We start from the raw sequence: 5,841 nt of genomic DNA, 5'->3' as shown, positions 1-5,841 counted from the left end.
ATGGTAATCAGGTTCTCACATAACCTCAATGGCCAGTTGGAGTTTCAGGTAGAAGGGGAAGAATGCGGATCTACCTCAATGACATTATATTTCTTTGATTCTATGTGATCAACAGATTACCAAGGATCCCAATCTGGCCTTATTTAGTAGACAGCATCTACTGGAAGACTGTTGAGCAGCATTGCCTGATGTTTTAAGTACCCTCAGCCCATAAGTGAGAGAAAATTACTCCTGCAACCCATTCAGAGGCTGCCTCACTAGATGTGCCTTTGGCCACATGTAACTTGGTCTGTCCCACTCCTTCCTTCCTCAGCTGGTCCTTCTCCACTGACTGTCATGCCTATTTGACCCTTAACTTACCACATTAGATCAGTCTTTACTTTCTAAAATGTCATATGCCAAAGACCAATTTGATAAATGACAAAATTTAATTCACTAAAAGATGATTTTCTGAACTATTATGAATTTCTTTAATGTGTTAGTTTTATTTTAGCAATATCTTCTATTGCCATCAGTGTCTCCATCCTTCCCTTGTGTCTATCAGACTCTATTAAATACAGAAATGGGGGGAAAATTATTTGGGCAGTGCTGCCAACTGAGGTAGGGATGATGCAGACTCAACTACAGGAACAGAATTCTGCTCACAGCTTAAGAATCAGCCTGACATTTGAATATCAAGCAGGAAGGACACCTGAAGAATCAAACTAGAAAATGGAGCAGAAGATATGAGAGGCAGGAGCTTCATTTAGCAAAATGGAAATTTCCTAAATTGCTCAATATTTTCTTGGTATATTTTCTCACCTCAAATTAAAAGAACAGGGTTATAGCTTACTGAGATTCATTATGAAGGTAGAACGAGGAAGAGATTTAATACAAGCCTTCATGAATTTTTTTCCTTATAACCTTGGAATTACTTGATAAGATGCTTGAGGGCTATAAGACCTGATTCGACAGGGTTTGGAAGATAGATTATAGAAAATAAAATTACATTAAAATTACATCTTTATATTTTAATACTATGATTTTTGAAGTTAACCACTCACTTACTATCTTACTTTGGCAACTCTTTTTTATTTTTAGCAAGGCCAGATTATTCTCTAATATGAGCTGATAAACTGTTTAGCTTTGATGCAGATTTGGGTTGCATAGATATTGCAGAAAAAAATTAGGCTTGTTCACTAGATTAAAAATAGAGATTCATAAATATACACATATAGAAGCATCTAACACTATGTCATTCTTAATAGAATATGGATTCTTTTAGTTTACTTGTTTAAGTCTCATTAAAAGGTAAATTATTCAGAAAGACCTTATGTAATGTATGCATAATAATAATATTTATTATTATTAGGTAATAAATATTAAAATATTATTAATTGAAGTGTTCTTTTGGTTACTACAAAGTCTTGCAAATGTCCTATCAAATACCTTTATGTATCAAACTATAAATATACACATACATATGTATGTATTATACTATAAAAAATACACATATTTAAATTGTGCGATTTAATATTTTGACTTAGGAATATATCTATGAAGTAATTACCCCAATCAAGATAAGTAATGACTATATCCATCATGTCTCAAAGTTTTCTCACTTTGCAATCCCTCCTTCTTGCCACTCAGTGCCGCATCTGCCCTGTTCTCTCCCAGGGAAAACCTAACAGTGATTTCTGTCACAATAGATTAGTCTTTACTTTCTAAAATGTCATGTAAATTAATCATATAATATGGACTCTTCTTTTGCCTAGGTTCCTTTCATGAGCATAGGTATGTGTAGCTTCAACTATGTAGGATTCTATGCCGAAGTGGTATGTTGATGATATGTTTTATTAAGTGGGAATTTAATGAATATTAATATCTGTAATTTTTTTTTATCACTCACCTTTGAATGGACCTTTGAGTTTCTTCCCAGTTGTTGCCTATTACAATAAAGCTACTATAGACATGAGATACAAATATTTACTGAGGACATGTTTTCAATTCTCTTGGATAAATACCTAGGAGTACAATGGCTGGGTCAAGGGCTCAGATTTTTATTCTTTTCCCCAGCAATAAATGAGTTTCATAATGTTCCACAGCTTCACTGACACTTGGTAGGTTAAATCATCTTCATTTTAAACATTCTGATATCTGTGTGGTGATATTTCACTGTGGATTTAATTTTCATTTTAAACATTCTGATATCTGTGCAGTGATATCTCACTGTGGAATTAATTTTAATTTTCCAGGGAGTAATTATGTTGAGCTGTTTTTCAAGTATTTCTCATATATACTCCCTGGTGAATGTCTGTTAAAATTGACTGTTTTTACATGGAATTTCTTTTTGTTTTCTTCTTGGGTTTTGAGAAATATTTTCATATATACTGAATAAAATACTTTATCAATAATATATCATTTGCAAACATTTTCTCCTACTCTATGGCTTTTTAAAATTATTCCTTTAATAATGTCTTTCAGGGCTGGGGTTCTGGTTCAGTGGTAGAGCACTTACCTGGCATGTGTGAGGCACTGGGTTCAATTCTCAGCACTGTATATAAATAAATAAAATGCAAATACATTGACAACTAAAACATATTTTTTTAAAAAAATTAAGCTCTTTCAAAAAATAAAAGCCCTTTATTTTAATGTTTTAAAATTATAATTAATAATTCACATTAATTATACAAATTGATAAGTTTCACTATAACATTTATATACATATATCTAACATTAATAAGGTTTATTTAGCACTTTTTTCTTTTATAGTTCATGCTTTTTTATATCCTAATTAATAGGCTAAAGTCACAAAGGTTTTCTTTTTGATGACTAACAGTCTTTGATCAACATTTGTAATTAGGATTTATTTTGAGTAATTTTATTGTACAATATATGGATATAACTTTCTGCATGTTGATTGAATTTGCATCTGATTGTCCCAGCACCATATGTATAAAAGCTCTAAACTATACCAAATTTTCATTGCAACTTTGTTTAGAATCAATTATCCACCCATGCGTTGTTCTATTTTTGCACTATTTTGTTCTGTTGATCTGTCTACTTGTAAACAACTCTTTCAATGTCCTTGCTACTCTAACTTTATACTAAGTCTTGAAATAAGGTATCATTAGTTCTCCACTGTCAATATTTTCTTTTTCAATTTTTTTTTTTGCTTTTTATAATCTTTGCATTCCCATTTGAATTTTAGAATTATTTTGCAAACTTTTATAAAACTAGTAAAACAAAAAATATGATCACAAAAATTTTTATGGAAAGATCTCCCTTGTTCTTAGATAGGCAGAATTAATATTGTCAAAATGACCATACTACTAAAAGCATTATACAGTTTTAATGCAATTCCAATCAAAATCTCAATGACATTCTTCATAGAAATAGAAAAAGCAGTCATGAAATTCATGTGGAAAAATAAGAGACCCAGAATAGCTAAAGCAATTCTTAGCAGGAAGAGTGCAGAAGGTGGCATCACTATACCAGACCTTAAACTATACTACAGAGCAATAGTAACAAAAACAGCATGGCATTGGCACCAAAATAGACTGGTAGACTAATGGTACAGAATAGAGGACACTGAGAGTAACCCACATAATTACAGTTATATTATATTAGACAAAGGCTCCAAAGACATACATTGGAGAAAAGATAGCCTCTTCAGCAATGGTGCTGGGAAAACTGGAAATCCATATGCAACAAAATGAAAATAACCCCTATCTCTTATCATGCACAAAATTCAACTCAAAGTGGATCAAGGACCTAGGAATTAAACCAGAGACCCTGTATCTAGTAGAAGAAAAAGTAAGCCCAAACCTCCATCATATCAGATTAGGCCCCTACTTCCTTAATAAGACTCCTATAGTGCAAGAATTAAAATCAAGAATTAATAAATGGGATGTATTCAAACTGAAAAGCTTCTTCTCAGAAAAAGAAACATAAGTGAGGTAAATAGAAAGCCTTCAGTTTGTGATTAAATTTTTACCACTTGTACATCAGATAGAGCACAATCTCTAGGGTATATAAAGAACTCAAAAAGCTAAACACCTAAAAACAAACAACCCAATCAATAAATGGGCCAAGGATCTGAACAGACACTTCTCAGAAGAAGATATACAATCAATCAACAAATATATGAAAAAATATTTAACATCTCTAGCAATTAGAGAAATGCAAATCAAAACTACTCTAAGATTTCATTTCACTCCAGTCAGAATGGCAGATGTTAAGAATACATAAAAACAATAAGTGTTGGCGAGGATGTGGGGGGAAAGGCACACTCATACATTGCTTGTGGGACTGCAAATTGGTGCAGCCAATATTGAAGGCATATGGAGATTCCTTGGAAAACTGGGAATGGAACCACCATTTGACCCAGCTATCCCACTCCTCAGTCTATACCCAAAGAACTTAAAAACAGCATACTACAGAGACACAGCCACATCAATGTTTATTGCAGCACAATTTACAAGAGCTAAACTGTGGAACCAACTTAGATGCCCTTCAATAGATGAATGGATAAGTAAAATGTGATATATATGCCCAATTGGCTATTACTCAGCAATAAAAAAGAATAAAATCATGGCATTTCCAGGTAAATGGATGGAGATGGAGAATATAATGCTAAATGAAGTTAGCCAATCCTAAAAAAAAAAATACAAATGTTTTCTCTGATATAAGAGAGGGATTCATAGTAGGGTCAGGAGGAGGAGCAAGGGAAGATTAGACAAACTCTAAATATGGTGAATGGAGGGAGCATGGGGGCAGGAAAGACAATGGAATGAGATAGATATCATTACCCTAAGTACATGTATGAAGACATGAATGGTGTGAATATACTTTGTATACAGCCAGAGATATATGTATTCTGCTGTCATATATAACACATTAGAATTTTAAAAAGAAAAAAATGTTTGGATCCATAGATTAATTTGGGGAAAATTGACATTTTGCCCATATTGCTCTTTCCATTCAGGAACACAATAGCTCTTTCTTATTCTCTTTAAATATGCGTCAATATTTTTGTAATTTTTAGTGTACATATATTTGGCCAGCTTTTATTAGATTAATATACTATTATATAAATTATAATTGATATACTATTATATAAATATTGATATACTATTATATAATCATATTGTTAGATTCAACATTGGATTTGGCATTTCTACCATATAAAAAACACAGAAACAGAATGAATTTCTCTATGTTGCTCCTGTATCCTAGAACTACTGCTAAACTAACGCGTTAATGGTATTAATGTTTTTTGCATAATACACAAAATTTTCTATACAGATTATCATGCTGATAGCAAATAAGACAGATTTACTTCTTCATTTCAAATTGGAATGCCTTTATCATTTGCTTCATTTTGTACTATGTCAGCAAGAGCTTCCAGTACAATATTGAGCAGAGGTGTTAAGAGAGGATATCTTTGCCTCATTTCTGACATTGGGGTATAGCATTTAGTCTTTCACCACTAAATACAATATTAACCATAAATTTTAGATAGATAGATAGATAGATAGCCTTCATCAAGTTGAAGAAGTTCTCATTTATATGTAGTTTGATCAGAGTTTTTATCAGGAAGTGATGTTGGATTTTCATGTCAGGTGATTTTTGACATCTATTTAGGTGGTATTTCTTTTTAGTCAATGCATATTGTGAGTTACATTCATTAATAAAAACTAATCTTGCATTCCTTAGATGTACCTCACTTGGTCGGGTTATTCTCTATACATATTATCGGAAATTATTTGCTAATATTTTGTTTGAATTTTTTTTTTTTTTTTGCTTTTTCTCTGAAGAATAATGGTCTACACTTTTATTTCTTTCCTTGCAGTGTCTTTC

Source organism: Marmota flaviventris, chromosome 5, assembly GCF_047511675.1.
Source record: "Marmota flaviventris isolate mMarFla1 chromosome 5, mMarFla1.hap1, whole genome shotgun sequence".
NCBI lineage: Eukaryota > Metazoa > Chordata > Mammalia > Rodentia > Sciuridae > Marmota > Marmota flaviventris.
This window is presented reverse-complemented; position numbering follows the sequence as displayed.